Here is a 17,450-nt window from a genome sequence, read left to right as displayed (position 1 = left end):
TCAGGACTTCGCTGATGTTTTTTTCTAAAAAGGCCTCCGAAGTGTTACCTCCTCATAGAGAATTCGATTGCGCAATCGATTTGGTACAAGGAGCTAAGCTCCCTAAGGGTAGGATATTTAATCTCTCTTGTCCCGAACGTGAAGCCATGAGAGAGTATATCCAGGAATGCCTGGCCAAGGGTTACATTCGCCCCTCTACTTCTCCGGTAGGTGCTGGCTTTTTCTTCGTAGGGAAGAAGGATGGTGGTCTTAGGCTGTGCATTGACTACCGAAACTTGAATAAGGTCACTGTAAGGAACCAGTATCGCCTTCCTTTGATTCCTGATCTCTTCAATCAGGTTCAGGGGGCCTAATGATTCTCTAAGTTTGATCTTCGGGGGGCTTATAACCTTATCCGCATCAAAGAGGGGGATGAGTGGAAGACTGCGTTTAACATGCCCGAAGGTCATTTAGAATACCTCGTCATGCCCTTTGGGTTGTGTAATGCTCCCGCGGTCTTCCAGAATTTCATAAATTAGATTTTAAGAGACTACCTGGGGGTATTTCTTGTAGTGTACCTTGATGACATACTTGTGTTTTCCAAGGACTGGTCCTCCCACATTGAGCATGTCAGGAAGGTGCTCCAGGCCCTTCGGGAAAACAAACTGTTTGCTAAAACCGAAAAATGTGTGTTTGGGGTGCAGGAGATACCATTTTTGGGTCAAATCCTCACTCCTCATGAATTCCGCATGGACCCTGCCAAGGTTCAGGCTGTGGCTGAATGGGTCCAACCTGCCTCCCTGAAGGCGTTACAGTGCTTCCTGGGGTTTGCTAATTATTACAGGAGATTTATTGCTAACTTCTCGGTCATCGCTAAGCCTCTAACAGATCTTACTCGCAAAGGTGCTGACCTCCTCCACTGACCTCCAGAGGCGGTCCAGGCTTTTGAGGTCCTTAAGAAGTGCTTTATCTCGGCCCCTGTGCTGATTCAGCCTAACCAAATGGAGCCATTCATCGTGGAGGTTGACGCCTCCGAGGTGGGAGTGGGTGCTGTCTTGTCCCAGGGTACCAGGTCCCTCACCCATCTCTGTCCCTGTGCCTACTTCTCCAGGAAGTTCTCGCCCACTGAGAGTAACTATGATATTGGCAACCGCGAACTCTTAGCCATTAAATGGGCATTTGAAGAGTGGCACCACTTCCTGGAGGGGGCTAGGCACCAGGTAACGGTCCTTACCGACCACAAGAATCTGGTTTTCTTAGAATCTGCCCAGAGGCTAAACCCGAGACAAGCTCGATGGGCGTTATTTTTTACTAGATTCAACTTTTTGGTCACCTATAGGGCTGGGTCAAAAAATATTAAGGCTGATGTCGCATAGCTTCATAGCCAGCCCTCCTTCGGAGAAAGATCCTGCTTGTGTTTTGCCCCCAGGTATAATCATTTCCTCTGTTGATTCTGACTTAGTCTCCGAAATTGCAGGCTGATCAAAGTTCAGCTCACGGGAACCTTCCTGAGAACAAGCTGTTTGTTCCCCTGCAATTCCGGCTAAGGGTACTCAGGGAAAATCATGACTCTGCACTATCTGGCCAACCAGGCATCCTGGGTACCAAGCATCTCATTGCCAGAAACTATTGGTGGCCTGGATTGCTTAAAGACGTTAAGGCCTACGTCGCCGCTTGTGAAATTTGTGCTAGGTCCAAGACTCCCAGGTCCCGACCAGTGGGCTTACTGTGTTCTTTGCCCATTCCCCAGAGACCTTGGACCCATATCTCCATGGATTTTATCACCGATTTGCCTCCGTCTCAAGGCAAGTCGGTGGTGTGGGTTGTAGTAGACCGCTTCAGTAAGATGTGCCACTTTGTGCCCCTCAAGAAACTACCCAATGCTAAGACTTTAGCTACCTTGTTTGTCAAACACCTACCTTGTTAGCTACCTTGTTTGTCAAATACATCCTGCGTCTCCATGGGGTTCCTGTCAATATTGTTTCTGACAGAGGGGTACAATTTGTTTCATTGTTTTGGAGAGCCTTCTGTAAAAGTTGGAGATTGATTTGTCCTTCTCCTCGGCCTTCCATCCTGAAACTAATGGCCAAACTGAGAGGAATAATCAGTCTCTAGAACAATATTTAAGGTGTTTTATCTCTGACTGTCAATATGATTGGGTCTCCTTCATTCCCCTCGCCGAATTTTCCCTTCATTTTCCCTTCATTTCCCTTCATTTTCCCCTCATCAGGGGTCTCCCCCTTTTTCTGTAATTTTGGGTTTAATCCACGGTTCTCCTCCGTTTCGCCTGGTGGTTCCAACAATCCCGAGGTAGATGTCGTTCATCGGGAACTGTGCACAGTCTGGGCCCAGGTTCAGAAGAACCTAGAGGCGTCCCAGAGCATACAAAAGACTCAGGCAGATAGAAGACGTTCTGCTAACCCCTTGTTTGTGGTCGGGGATCTGGTGTGGCTATCTTCTAAAAATTTGCGCCTTAAAGTCCCGTCCAAAAAATTTGCTCCCCGATATATAGGGCCGTACAAGGTCATTGAAGTCCTTAACCCTGTCTGCTTCCGACTGGAGTTACCCCCGTCTTTTTGAGAACACGACGTGTTTCATGCCTCCCTCCTTAAACGCTGCTCCCAGTCCTTGGCTCCCTCGAGGAAACCTCCAGTCCCTGTTCTCACCCCTGAAGGGGTAGAATTCGAGGGGGCCAAGATTGTGGACAGCAGGATGGTCCAAGGCTCTCTCCAGTACCTGGTCCATTGGAGAGGATACGGGCCTGAGGAGAGGACTTGGGTACCCGCCCGGGATGTTCACGCTGGGGTATTGCTCATGAGGTTCCATCTTCGCTTCCCCAATAAGCCAGGTCCACTTAGAAAGGGTCCAGTGGCCCCTCTTAAAAGGGGGGGTACTGTAAAGGATCTGACAGACACAGCTTCTGTGTCGACGCCCGTGGTTAATCAGTCTGCATCTGCTCCTAGTTCTGATAGAGTGACTCGATCTGCTACCACTCAGGCTGGTAGGCTGAGGAGTGGGAGAACATATCACACCCTGGCCAGACGGTTCTATAGCTCCCGCCCTCGGTCTATGTATACCTTCATTTCCTTCTTGTCTTTGCCTGTGATTCTCTCTTGTTTCCTGGCTCTGCTGTTCCAGCTATTACTATTGACCTCTGCTTCATATTGACCCTGGCTTTACTGACTATGCTCCTGCTCTCCGTTTGGTACCTCGTACACTCCTGGTTTGACTCGGCTCGTTCACTACTCTTGTTGCTCACAGTGTTGCCGTGGGCAACTGCCCCATTTCCCTTAGCTTCTGTGTACCCTTGTCTGTTTGTCTGTCGTGCACATATTGAGCGTAGGGACTGTCGCCCAGTTGAACGCCGTCGCCTAGGACGGGTCGTGCAAGTAGGCAGGAACTGAGTGGCGAGTAGATTAGGGCTCACCTGTCTGTCTCCCTACCACGTCATTACACAGAGAGATCCTTTTCCTTTCCCATATTGCTTGAAACCTGTGACCTGCTTAATAATGTGGAAGGTCCTTCTTAAGTAGTTTTCCTTTGATTGGGCACACCTGGCAAACTAATTATCACAGGTGTCTGAGATTGATTACAATGATCCAAAGAGCCCTAAGACACAATACCATCCATGAGTTTAAGAAAAACTAATAATTAAATGTTTATGACACTTAAATCCAATGTGCATAATAATTTTGAACATGGTGTATCTGTTTCAGTGTGAACAGCCTCTATCTGAGTATTATGAAGCTGACATATACAATACTTGTTCACAGCAGGAGGATAATGATGATGATGATGATAATAATGATGAGGATGTTTTTCCTGTACAGCATCAGGCTAAAAAGTTTTTTGACTGGTTTAAAGACCATCTTGTTGAGGCTAAGGCTGGATTCACACGAGCATGTTACGTTCGTAATGGACGGAACGTATTTTGGCCGCAAGTCCCGGACCGAACACACTGCAGGGAGCTGGGCTCCTAGCATCATAGTTATGTACGATGCTAGGAGTCCCTGCCTCGCTGCAGGACAACTGTTCCGTACTGTAATCATGTTTTCAGTACGGGACAGTAGTTCCATGGAGAGGCAGGGAAATACGTTCCAATCATTACGGACGTAACATGCTCGTGTGAACCCAGCCTTAAGGGGAATGCAGTATTCCTACTAAATGTAGAAAATCAACTGCTAAAGAAAACGTATCCTCAATAGATCAGTCCCCCCAATCTTGCTCTGAAGGCGAGATAGCTTCTGATTCACAGTCTGATATAGGCATTCCGGATGATTATTATCTATTCAGAAAGGTTCATATTTCATCGCTGTTAAAAGCTGTCAAAGATTCTGTAGAATCTGAGGTTTTGAAGGGGAACGTTCAAAGGAGCAGCAGTTATTTCATTTTCCGGAAAAACAAGGCAGATTTTTCCCGGAGCATGATTTACTGAAAGAGTTTTTCAGACTAGAGTGGCAGAGACCAGAGAAGAAGATAGATATGGGCCACAGATTTAGGTCTCTATATAAAATAGATCCTTCTTATTCGAATCACTGGATGACCCCACCTAAAGTGGATCTGGCAGCTGCCCGCCTTTCTAAAAAAAGCCTTATTTCCTTCAGATGAGTCATCTTTGCTTAAAGATCCTATGAATAGAAAGGCAGATTCTCTTCTTAAAGGGAATGTGTCGCTAGAATTTTTTAAATTTTTTTTTTTTAGTTTAACAGTTAGTATATACATGATTAGACATTGTCTTATTTTTTTTAATTTTTTTTATTCTAATTTATAACATTTCCATGTGCTGGTCACTAGAGGGAGCAATTCCCAAAATAGCAGCATTGCAATGTGGTAAAGCAACCTCATTGCTTTATGCTGCAAATTTGGTGTAGACACACACGCTCTAGTGAGCTCACAGAATCCCCCCTCCCTTATCCTGGCTAGTGCCAGGAGAAAGGAGGGGATTGAATGTTCAAACCTCCTGCACTGTGTTCCGCCATTTTTTGAGTGAATGCACAGTGTAGTAGGCTTACATACAGTGGTAATCACACAGTAAAACACAAACATACACAAACATAACTTACCTGCTCCTGCTGCCGCCGCTCCCTTCGCTATATCCGCTCGCTCCGCTCCTAGTACTTGCTTCTAATCACATGTCCGGAAGCCGCGACCGGAAGTAGTCATCTTACTGTCCCGCCGCGGCTTCCGGTCCACATGAAAATGGCGCCGGATGTCGCTCGGCTGAAGACCTTCCTTTTGGACTGTGTGGGAGCGGCGTGCACCATAGTGAATGGAACGGCTGACGTTCGCATTCTCTATGGGGATGTATGTGCCGTATTCCATCTCTGTATGTGTTGTTAATCGATACATACAGAGATGAAAAAAAAAATGGCAGCCCCCATAGTGAAGTAAAAGCTTACTCATCATCATCAAATGTATGTAAAGCATCCTTTGCCTCAGTCCCTGTGTCTAGGGCACTGAGGATTTGGTTGTGATTTGTCTAAAGTGATACAGGAAGGTGACTCCAGAAATGAGTTGTTGCTATTACTCCCTAAAATGAAATTGGCTACTGAATTTTTTACTACATCCGCCAGAAGATCTCTTTGGTTGAAGGAATGAAAAAAGGGGGACGTTCCCTCAAAACATAATTTTCGTTCTATTTCCTTCCATCCTAGCAGTTTGTTTGGCCTAAATATGGAGGACATTCTTAAGTCCCTTAATGATAATAAAGGTCTATCCTTTCATCAATCGAATTATGGGTGACCTCATAGTTTTCGTGCGAAACCTAGAAGGTCACCGAAATTTAGGAGGTCTTATTCTAACTCAAAAGTTAACCGCAGGTTTAACCAGAGAAAAGGTCAATCCTCTACTTCCGCCTTTGCAAAAAGACATTAGGAGGAAACCAGACAAGGTAATCAATGACGCCATATCTCCTTCTCCAGTGGGGGCCCGCCTTCAAAAATTATCCACCAATTGGCAGGTCACATCAGACGCTTGGGTTCTGTCCACAATAAAAAGAGGGTACTCACTGCAACTAAAGTCTTTTCCCCCAAACAATTTCTTCCTAAATATTCCAAAAAATCCAGTCGAGTCTATGCGGTCCCCAAGCAAGTTCAGGGATGGAGGCTAGTGATGGATCTCACAGTCCTGAACAGGTTTATGAGAAAAACAAAAATCAAATTGGAGTCAGTGAAGTCAGTAATATCCCTCTTACAGCCACAAGACTGGATGGTAACCATCGACCTAAAAGATGCCCAAATGCATGTGACTATTATCCAGTTCCACCGGAAATTCCTCAGAGTAGCAATCCGGCTGGGTCCCGTAGTCAAACATCTACAGTTCACATGCCTTCCTTTTGGACTTTCATCCTCACCGAGTGTATTCACAAAGATTGTGCTGGTTATTGCAGCCTTCCTCAGACTGAGAGGAGTATACCTAGTGCCATATCTGGACGACTGGTTTCTCAGGGCTTCCTCAAAGGCACGGCTTCTAGAACATCGAAATGTGACCCTTAAAACCCTGACCAATCTGGGATTTTTTATAAATCTCAAGAAATCTAAGTTGAGCCCTACACAGTGCTGCCATTTTCTGGGATTTATAATAGATTCAGTCCGTATGCACATCACTCTTTCCCCTCAGAGAATTGGCAACATAAGAAAATATTTAAACTTGTTGATTACAGCTCGCAGAGTTCAGATCAGGACAGCAATGACTGTTCTAGGTCTCCTCACCTCCACTCTGGATGCAGTACCATGGTCCAGGTCACACTTCAGGAGCCTCCAATTGGAAATTTTGTCCCAATGTGATGAATCTCCAAAAGCCCTAGAACATTGGTTTCAACTCTCCGAAGCAACCAAATCAGAGACCACTGATGGTTAGCACCCACACATCTCAGCAGGGGGAGGTCTCTCAGTCCATTGCCTCAGTTACTACTGACTAGAAACGCCTCAAAAAAGGGGTGGGGGGGCTCACTTAGGTCAGAAATGTGTTCAACATCTGTGGCAACTAGAGGAAGCACGGATGTCGTCCAATGTCAGGGAACTCTAAACTATTTTCTTAGCCCTGTGCCACTTCACCGCTCGGCTCAGTGGTTAGCACTATTGCCATGCAGCGCTGGGGTCCTGGGTTCAAATCCAACCAAGGACAACATCTGCATGGAGTTTGTATGTTCTCCCTGTGTTTGCGTGGGTTTCCTCCGGGTACTCCGGTTTCCTCCCACACCCCAAAAACATACCAATAGGGAATTTAGATTGTGAGCCCCAATGGGGACAGTAAAAAAACAGTTCCTCTGTACAGCGCTGCGTAATATGTTGGCACTATATAAGTAACTGAAATAATAATAATGATAATCTTCATCACCACAGAGTGGTTGTACAAACAGACAACATAACGGCTGTTTTTTATCTCAACAAACCGGGAGGGACAAGGAGTTCATCATTAATTCAGGAATGCAAAAAAATCATGGTTTGGGCAGAGTTGAATGTGGCAGAGTTAGCAGCCATCCACATAAAATGGCATCTGAATCTCCGGGCAGATTGGCTCAGTCACAATTTCATCAAACCTGGGGAATGGAGCCTCAACACTCAAATTTTTCTACAGATCACTTCAAAGTTTGGTCTGCCAGAAATAGATTTGATGGCATCATTCCACAATGCCAAAGTCTGGAGATTTTGCTTTCTCTCCAGGGAAGGGCATCCGGAGGCCCTAGATGGCCTCTCCATATCATGGAAACATTTCCTGATCTATGCATTTCCCCCAGTCCCCTTAATTCCGACTATCCTGAAGAAAATGATAAAGGATTGTGCTACAACAATCGTGACTATGCCTTTCTGGCCTCGAAGAGGCTGGTTTCCTCTCGCCTTAGAGCTTTCAAGAGGTCGATATTGGAAAATCCCAATATTGAAAGATCTCCTGCAGCAGAACGGGCTTTCTCACCCAGAGCCAGATAAACTGCATTTGACAGGATGGAAATTGACAGGAGGAACCTAGCTGATAAAGAACTCTCAGATAAAGTTGTTGATTTACTGGTCTGTGCAAGAAGACCTTCCACATTTGAAGCATATTCTAGAATATGGAAAAAATTTGCTAGTTGGTGCTCGTCTAATAGTAAACCTCCCTCAATGTTGCCGTCAGTGAACCATTTCCTCCAGGAAGGTTATGATAAGGGATTAAAACTCAATACGTTAAAAGTCAATATTTCCGCAATTAACTCTTTTTTGGAAGGCATTTTTTCTAAAAATCAGTTGGTTCACAGATTTTTTAGGACGATTAAACCCCTTAGACCTCCTGTAAAATCCCCGGTCACGTCCAGGGACCTAGGTATCGTTCTTCGCTGTTTATTGGTTCAGCCTTTCGAACCTATCCAGGATATAAGTCTTAAATATCTCACCTGGAAAACGTTATTCTTAGTGGCCTTTTCTTCGGCAAAAAGCATAGGGGAAATGCAAGCTCTCTCTTCTTACCTTAAGATTAGGCCCGATTGCCTTATTTTGAGTACAGTGCCAGGGTTCCTTCCAAAAGTGCCATAATCAAATAATATCAATCAAGACATCTCTCTCCCTAACATGGCCTTAGAGTCTCTAGACCATCAGGCCATCCCCTAAATGTAAAAAGGTCAGTCCTTGCCTACATAGATAAATGTCATTCCTTTAGAAATTCAGAAATGCTCTTTCTTCAGTTTCAAGGTCCTCGTAAAGGCTTGTAAGTCGTCCCTCAGTTACTGGATTTGAAATGTTATTACCTTTGCATACACTCAAGCTAATTTACTGGTTCCTTCTGATCTAAGGGCTTATTCTACTAGGGCCTTATCAACATCCTGGGCTGAAAGACTCCACGTAGGTCTAGATCAAATTTGCCAAGCAGCAACCTGGTCTTCAGTAGATAACTTTGTGAATCATTACAGACTGGATACCTTGGCTGACGCGGAGGAGTCTTTTGGCAGAAGGGTACTCGAGGTTGCAGATATGTAAACCCACCCATTTATTTTTATATTGCTTTGAATGTCCCATTGTGTGCTGCCTTTGGAACGATAGGGAAAGCTTAAATTTACTTACCGAAATTTTTCCTTTCCCTGCCCCCTTTTTTTTAGTCTATTGCTAAATTACTACACATTGGGTGTCTCGTCAAGGTGTGCTTTATACAATTGGCCTAAGGGTTAATGAGGTTGTAATTAAGATTAATTGTCTTTTTTCTTCTGTACTAGCTGGGATGAAGCAGGTCATTAACCCATTGTGTGCTGCCTTTGCACTCAGGGAAAATTTTGGTAAGTAAATTTAAGCTATACCATGGAATGTAGACATAAAGCAGTGGAATGTTGTTGGTAATTTTCCTTTATCGCCCCTAGCCACCTGTGCTAGTCATGCCACCCCCAGTGTACTCTACACTTGATCATTGAGAATTTTGCAATGCCATGGTTACATTGTTTTACTGGACTAACATTTTCTACCAATCTTGTTTATGCATTTTTTATTCCTGGTTGTCTACCTCAAACTATCCTTTTCCCTCGCCTGGGCCACTTACTGTCACTACTTAACACCTACCCTTCGACTATATCTGAACAAGAACTCCACTATACTCCCTGTCATTATAGCCACAGCTTCTTTTCATGAGCACTACAACCTACCCAGGTATACTTTAGTACATAGTTATACCCTTTGCTCCTCATGAAACTTACCGTAGTACTATTTTTTCATGATGCAGCCTGGATTTTTAATGCTGGGGGATAGTGGGGTGTCAGTACTTAGTGGGGTGTACATAGATAGTGGGGGGCAGCCAGCCTAATCTAATAGTATGGGCATGATTAATAAGCTGCAAGCCGGCATGGTGCACTACACATAACCATGTGACTGGCACCCTTGTATAAGCTCTATCTGTGTGCATTGATAATTCTAAGTGAGTGGTTGTTTATCAGTATTTTGCACCTGTGTAACCTTCCTCCATGTAGCATTGTGCTTGTCTGCATCCTGCTGGGAGCTGGTGATTGAGCCTGCCCTTGTAGAAGTATGTCCTTTTTCGTCTGTGATTTCTTCATGCCACTTACTGTAGCGTCGCACCATGTGCAGGGCTTTAACTTGCCCTTACAAGCGGCCCAAAGCCTTTCGCTATTATCGAAGTATTCACGCGAACATTATTTGTCTTCAAGAAACCCATTTTTTTGTATCCTCCTCACCTTGCACCCTCTTACAGCCAATTCTTCTTCACCAATGCCCCTGATAAAAACAGTGGGTAGCAATTTGATTTAAGAACTCTCTCCCATTGTGTCAACCACAACAATAAAATACCCAGAGGGCAGGTATATTATAGTATATTTCTTACTGGCAAGGCCCTTGCATGGGCGAACCCTATCTGGGAGAGACAAGAACCAGAGACCCGTGACTTCCAGGGGTTCCTCCGGACTTTTCGCACGGTTTTTGAGGAGACTGGATGAGTCTCCTCTGCCGCGGCTTCCTTGCTGAACCTACGCCAAGGAGACACCTCCACTATCGCACCCTGGCGGGAGAACTGTTGGGGAACAATGAGGCCCTGGTGGCTAAATTCTGGCATGGACTGTCTACTAAAATTAAGGACGTACTTGCCGCTCGAGATCTGCCGTCTACCCTGGATGACCTCATCCTTCTGGCCGCTCGGATTGATAGAAGGCTCTGAGAACGGTTCCAAGAGGTTCGTCGGGAGGGAGGTCTTCCTAGTCTGGTCTCTACCTTACAGCAACCCCTGCCGTCTTCAGATGCCGATCCTCCTAAAGAATCTGTGAGGAGGGACCAATGTAAGCTATCTACCCAGGAGAGACAATGCAGACACACTTCGGGACTCTGTCTTTATTGCGGCCTCGGAGGATATCCTGTGCGTCTGTGTCCCCAAAAGCCCCAAAGCCTAGGGTTGGTAGGAGAGACAACCTTGGGCAAAGAAGGACTCCCGTCTAAATTGTCCATACCCGTGACCATAGTGTCCGGTGAGAAAACGCATCAGGTCTCTGCGTATCTGGATTCTGGATCCGCTGCTAATTTCATTTGTAGAGACCTGGTGGATCATCTTCAATTACCCACTACCCCTCTGGAGAGACCGTTGATGGTAGCATCGGTAAATGGACCACCTCTGCCAGACCCAGTTATAGCTGTGACCAAGCCGCTGAGGCTCCAAGCAGGGGCTCTTCACTCCGAGCTTCTATCATTCTATGTCCTGTCCGAAGCCGTTAACCCCGTGCTGCTGGGCCTGCCTTGGCTCCGACTACATGCCCCAGTCCTGGACTGGAACTCTGGAGAGGTTCTCCAGTGGGGCCCCGAATGTCACAGCCGTTTCCTGGTGCAGATTCGTTCGGCTCAGCCTCCTCTGCCTCGGTCATTGGCAGGATTGCCTAGTCATTATGCTGCATTTTTGGACGTCTTCAGCAAGAGGGAGGCGGAGATGCTGCCCCCACACCGGGCGTATGACTGTCCTATGGAGCTGAATCCTGGTGCATCCCTTCCCCATGGTAGGGTATATCCTCTCTCCTTGCCAGAGACTCTGTCCATGTCCGCCTATGTTAAAGAGGGCTTGGAGAGGGGCTTCATACGGAAGTCTTCCTCACCGGCAGGAACCGGATTCTTCTTCGTCAGAAAGAAGGATGGCTCCCTGCATCCTTGTATCGACTACCGGGGTCTCAACCAGATCATGGTGAAAAATAAGTATCCGTTGCCACTGATCTCAGAACTGTTTGATCGTATACGCGGTGCCCAGATTTTTTCCAAACTAGACCTGCGTGAGGCTTACAACCTAATCCGGATTCGCCGGGGTGACAAATGGAAGACTGCTGTCACGGCGCGGGGTGTGGACCACTGGGCCGTACCGCGTAGTGTGATAGCAGCTGCCAACTAGGTACAAAACAATGTCTTTAGCCCAGAAAGGGTACTTGATGCAATGTAGAGAGTAGCGGATTCACAACTTGAGCGCCACATCTGAGGATTAAACGGGTGAGATCAATACTAATATCAATCTCACCCGTTCGAGCAGGGATGCCCCCAGCTACCTCTGGCAGCTGAGAGCAGGGAGATTTAACGGCTCCCTGCTTGCTCTCTTTATTTATTCCAAACCAAAAAAGAAAAAACGGTCACGACCATATAATTGAAAAAATACAAAAAGTCCTTTATTGAAATTAATTAAACGCATACAAACAAACAACATTAAATACAATAAAAACGGAAAACCCTCGCAGGATGAAAGATGGAATCAGAACATTCACGCAGCGGATCAACCAGATGGTAATCCGATCAAAAGATCCCCCAAAAATGCTAAAGTGCATAGATAGTAAAATTTTTAAACAGGTAATAGGAATGACATTTTTTTGCACAGATTGGTATATAGAGGTAAATAGAGTAAAGATATTAAAGCTATCGCATTTGAGCAATAATATACCAACACCTGCCAAGTACGGGAATAGCCGGGAGATCAAGACCGGGGGTCCGCTGCTGGACCCGACGCGCGTTTCGCTAATGCTTCGTCAGACCCCTGACCTGTGACCATTTTTTCTTTTTTGGTTTGATCTATTAGTCACTAGGACCATTGGTATATTTGGGGTTATTGCTCGGTTGGCTAAATGTTTATTTATTCCGATGCAGCACCGTAAAAAGGCTATTGCATCGGAATAAAGCCCGTTAGCGGTCGCCGTAAAAACACTAACGGGTTAAAATAAATCTCAATACATAAAATACACACATTCGGTATTGGTGCGGCTGTAATAACCTGAAAAAAAATTTTTTTACATCATTTATGATGTATACGCTGTAAAAATAAAAAAATAAAAACTGATTTCTTTCACTTACTGTGAGGCTCGAGGTGTGATGAATTTAACCTCCATGTGCCTCACATTAATAGTAATTAACCCCTTTATGTACCTCACACATTAACCCATTGACTGAGAAACAGGATGGGGTTAATTACTATTAATGTGAGGTACATGGAGGTTAAATTTATCACACCATGTGCCTCACATCAGAAAATGGAAGAACTTTTTTTTTTTTATTACTTTTGGCAAGTATCGTTTTGGTATCAAAATCGCAATACTACACAAAGTATCGGTATCGAAGTCTAAATTCTAGTATTGTGACAACCCTATCCCAGACATCACTAAATATTACTACTATGCAGCTCAAATTGCCCCACTAATCAAATTGCCAAAATGTGTGTGCACTCTTCTCAAAAATACCTCCCACTCACTATCTCTGTCCACATTCAAACATAGATGTAGGATGGACCCCAAGACGAAGGCATTTGTGCCGAAACGCGCGTTGGGGTGGACTCTGGCTGTGTCTCTTCCTGCATTTGATCATGTGTACGATATATCCCGTTTAAAATGCTATATCTACTTTCTATATGATGGATTTTTTCTTCAGTGAATATTTGACCACCTGTATGTTTATTGTACTTGTGATGCATACTATTACACTTATTAATTCATTAGGCATTGACCATATATATGGTTTATTTACATTGCCCGGTGCTCATCTGGTTTATTAGTACTCCTGCACACACGGATTGTGCGTATGCAGCTTAGTGCTACATTTGTATGTGGTCATTAGACAAATCTTTCACTACGTTATGGGTTATATTTGCATTTGCAAATTTATATGACCCTTATATGACCTATCAGTATCTTCCATACACATTTTTTGTGTTTACGTAACGTATTCATACATTCACATATGGTCTCTTTTTATACTTTCTCTGAAGGCTAATCATGGATACAAATCTGTAATTTTTAATTATTTGGTAGATACATAGCTCAGTGTCTCTTTTTAACTGTTGGCCTATGGATTTTTTCATTTTTATGCATTGTCTACTGTCCTGTATTATGTATGGTAATAAAGTATTTTTCTATTTTTCATAAACTTTTTGTTTGTTAGCATCTTTTTTCTAGGTTATATATATTCAGTTGTGATGCTTTTTGGGTAAACACCCTAGGATCAGCCCGTGTAACTTGCATATACTTCTTTTTGTTATATTTCTTACATTAAGTGGGCCACATGGATTCATGCTGCATTTTCGGATGGGTTAATAACTCTAAACTGGCTGGTCACGCCGGAATGAGTAGAACTCCTTTCTCAGCAGTACTGGTGGCCATTTTTATCAAGGATGTTCAGGACTATGATGTCGCCTCATGTTCCATCTGTGCTCGAAACAATGTCTCCAAAGCTAAACTACCTGGTCTTCTTCTGCCTCTCTCAGTTTCCAATTCTCTGTGGCAGTACATTGTTATGGAATTCGTGACTGATCTGCCTCTCTCAGCCGGCTGAAACACTATCTGGGTGGTTGTGGATCACTTCTTCAAGATGGCACACTTTGTCCCCTTGCCTGGTCTTCCTTTTGATCCTCGTCTTGACCATCTATTTGAGCAACATATATTCTGCAGTCAACATGGCCTGCCTCTCCATATTGTCTCGGACCGCGGTGTACAACTCACCTCAAAATTAAGGGGAGCTCTGTGTGGTCTTTGAATGTCAAACTAGACTTCTCTTCTGCATACCACTCCCAGTCTAATGGTCAGGTGGAGAGAGTCAACTAGATCCTTGAGAATTTTCTTGGCCATTTTGTTTCTGCCCAATGTGACAACTGGGTGAGTCTCCTTCCTTGGGACAAATTCTCTTATAACAACCATTCTTGATAATACATAGGTTCCTCTCCATTCTTTCTTGTATACAGTCAGCATCCTCGGATAACTCTTCCTGTGCCAGCTTCCTCTGAAGTTCCTACTGCCAACTCCAACTATGGGAATTTTTTGCAGGCCTGGCAGCAAACTAAATCTGCCATTATTCAAGATGTTTCTCGTATGCAGATATGAAAAGGAGTCTTCCACAGTATTCTGCTGGAGATAAAGTATGGCTTTCTTTAAAAAACATCCGCCTTAAGCTACCCTCGTACCAATTTGCTCCTCATTTCCAGGGTCCATTTGAAGTCCAAAAGAAAATACATCCGATCGACTACAAACTCTGTCTGCCTCCTTCCCTCCGGAATCCCTAACTCATTCCATGTATCGCTGCTCAAACCTGAGGTGCTGAGTAATTATTCAAGAACTCCTTCTGTCACTTCTATTCCTGCTCCTGTTGATCCTGGACCTGAGTTTTGGGACATTCTTGACTGTAAAAGAATTGGGAAGAGGACATTATATTTAGTAGATTGGAAAGGATTTGGTCCCAAGGAAAGGAGCCTTCTGAGAACATCAACACCCCGGTACTCCTCAGGAAATTCCATTCTGGTGCTGGACCCAAGAAGAGGGGGCATAAGGGGGGTACTGTAGTGCCAGGTGCCATTCCTGACAGAGGTCCCCGCTACCGGGGTTCGTACCTCTCCGCCTAAATGGGGAGCAGAACCAGGCCACTGGCATCTGCTGTCTTCCCTGCTCATGGCCGCATGTTTCAGAATTAAAAAATGAATCTACCAATCCATGTTTGTTCCGGAACTATTTAAGACACCTTCACAATCAACCTGGTGCCAGAGCAACATTGGAACAACCAAGTTGAGTCCAGCCATCCACTACTAGTCTGTGTCTAGCTATCCGCTATCAGTCTGTCTCCAACTATTCGCTACCAGCCTGCACCCAGGTGCCCATTGCCAGTCTGCCTCCTACAAATTCGTATCCTGTTGTCTGCCTTCAGTCTTCATGCTGCTGTCTGCTGCCAACCCGCACCCAAATGTCCATTACGAGCCTGAGGCTTCCTGTCTATTAAGAACTGTGTCATCTGGTCTGCATCATTCTGCAAAGGTACCATCTGCTAGTGCTTGAACCTTGTCCACTGGACCAGCCCCTACTCTCACCGGGACCACCTCAAGAGGTAGCGACCTGGTAGCCTCCCTGCAGCGAAGTCCAGATGCCCATAGGGGGGTTAAAGGGTGCAGACAAGGGAGGCTACTAAGATAACGCATTTAGAGATGACCCCAAGCCAAACCGGTGGAGTAGACCAGTAGTTCCACAACCCGCTAATCAAAACGAAATGTCTGTGGGAAACACTCCCCTAAAAGAATGTTAAAGGCATCCTACGAGCCAAGCAGAAGCTTATTTTTTTCTTTTTTTGGTCTGCAAAACAAACTATTGCTAGTTCAGGGACACAGCCTATCCTTCACTTTTGCGAAATTAGATCCCAGATAAACTATTATTTGATTAATGAAAATCTTCACATTAATTAAATGAACAATAGGGAACTTCCCCAAAGATCTATCTTTAATTACCCTATTAGTAAGACCATATAAATATCGTCACTTACCGGCAGTCCATGGAAACTTCTTCATTCACAATTTGTGTGTTTTGTTTGTGGTAGATGCGTTAAATAAATATTTCTTCATATTATTGATATTAGTTATGGAGTCCTCACAAGGGAACATACATCCAACTATGTGAAGTTCTGTAGAATCTCTTCAACAACCTTTTTTTAGGGAATGGCCCGGTTCAACTGAGAGACAGAGACAAATGGGGCTATCCAGCAACTGTAAAGTAATCCCCAAACAAAATAGTGACATGAGTAAAGGGGATTTACAAATAATTTATCTTTTATCTATCACTCTGGCTGTAAAGGATCTGCCAGGCACTACGTCTGTGGATACTCCCAGGATTAATCAATCGACACCTGAGGCCGGACCTCTTAGACTGACTCCGGCTCCCACCAATCAGGGTGGCAGGCTCAGGAGTGGGAGAGCCTATCGCGGCCTGGTCAGTCGGAGTTAGCTCCGCCCCCTGTCCATTTATACCTGCCGTTTTCTCTTCCTCATTGCTTGTGATTCTTCCTGGTTTCCTGGCCCTGCTACAACCTTGCTCCAGCCTGCTACTGCCTTGCTTCAGCCTTGCTACAGCTTCCGCTTATCCTTCTTCGCTCTGACCCCGGCTTGCTTCCTGCTCCTTGCTCTGCGTTCGTATACTTCGTGACATCCTGATTCTGACTGGCTCGTTGACCACTCTTGTTTCCTCACGGTGTTCCGTGGACTACTGCCCCTTCCCTTGCTTGTTCCCTGTTTGTATTCCCTTGCACTTAGTCAGCGTAGGGACCGCCGCCCAGTTGTACCCCGTCGCCTAGGTCGGGTCGTTGCAAGTAGGCAGGGACAGGGCGGTGGGTAGATTAGGGCTCACTTATCCCCTTCCCCTCCTTCCTGCCATAACATAATCACAAGCCCATACCTAGTCTACCCTTTCTTCTACTCTATCATGGACCCCCTTGAGACCCTGACCCAGCAAATGCAGGGCCTCTCCCTACAGGTCCAAGCCCTGGCTCAGAAGGGCAACCAGCATGATGCTACCCTGGTAGTGCCCCCCACTTCACCTCTTGAACCCCACCTCAAGTTGCCTGACCGCTTCTCAGGGGACCGTAAGACTTTTCTCTCCTTTCGGGAGAGTTGCAGACTTTACTTCCGTCTAAAACCTCACTCCTCAGGTTCCGAGAACCAGCGGGTGGGAATCATTATATCCCGACTCCAGGAAGGGCCCCAAGAGTGGGCCTTCTCCTTGGCTCCTGACGCCCCTGAACTTTCCTCCGTTG

This window comes from Rhinoderma darwinii, chromosome 6, assembly GCF_050947455.1.
Source record: "Rhinoderma darwinii isolate aRhiDar2 chromosome 6, aRhiDar2.hap1, whole genome shotgun sequence".
Lineage (NCBI taxonomy): Eukaryota > Metazoa > Chordata > Amphibia > Anura > Rhinodermatidae > Rhinoderma > Rhinoderma darwinii.
The sequence above is the reverse complement of the archived record's forward strand: the minus strand, read 5'-3'. Positions refer to the sequence as shown.